Here is a 458-nt window from a genome sequence, read left to right as displayed (position 1 = left end):
TAGTTTTTTTGACTGTTTCCTTGGCTGTGCAGAAGCTTTTTATTTTGATGAAGTCCCACATGTTCATTTTACCTTTTGTTTCTCTTGCCTTTGGAGATGTGTCATGAAAAGGTTGCTTTGGCCGATGTCGTAGAGGTTGTTGCCTATGTTGTCCTTCAGGAGTTTGATGGATTCCTATCTCACATCAAGGTCTTTCATCCATTTGGAGTTTATCTTTGTGTATGGTATGAGAGAGTGGTCTATTAGCTTTCTTTAAACATTACGGTTTTAAGGGGGAAAAAAAGGAAAACTTATACATGCATGTGGCAAAATGAAAATAAGACAAAAATGTAAAAAATTAAAAGCCCCTTCTTCGTTTTGCCTAATTAGAGTATGCACTTCTGTTTATTATACAGTGAGTAAATTTAATCGTTAATTTGTGTAATTTTTCAAAAACGTCCTCTGTGTATACCAATGTA

This window comes from Ailuropoda melanoleuca, chromosome 3 (assembly GCF_002007445.2).
Source record: "Ailuropoda melanoleuca isolate Jingjing chromosome 3, ASM200744v2, whole genome shotgun sequence".
NCBI lineage: Eukaryota > Metazoa > Chordata > Mammalia > Carnivora > Ursidae > Ailuropoda > Ailuropoda melanoleuca.
The sequence above is the reverse complement of the archived record's forward strand: the minus strand, read 5'-3'. Positions refer to the sequence as shown.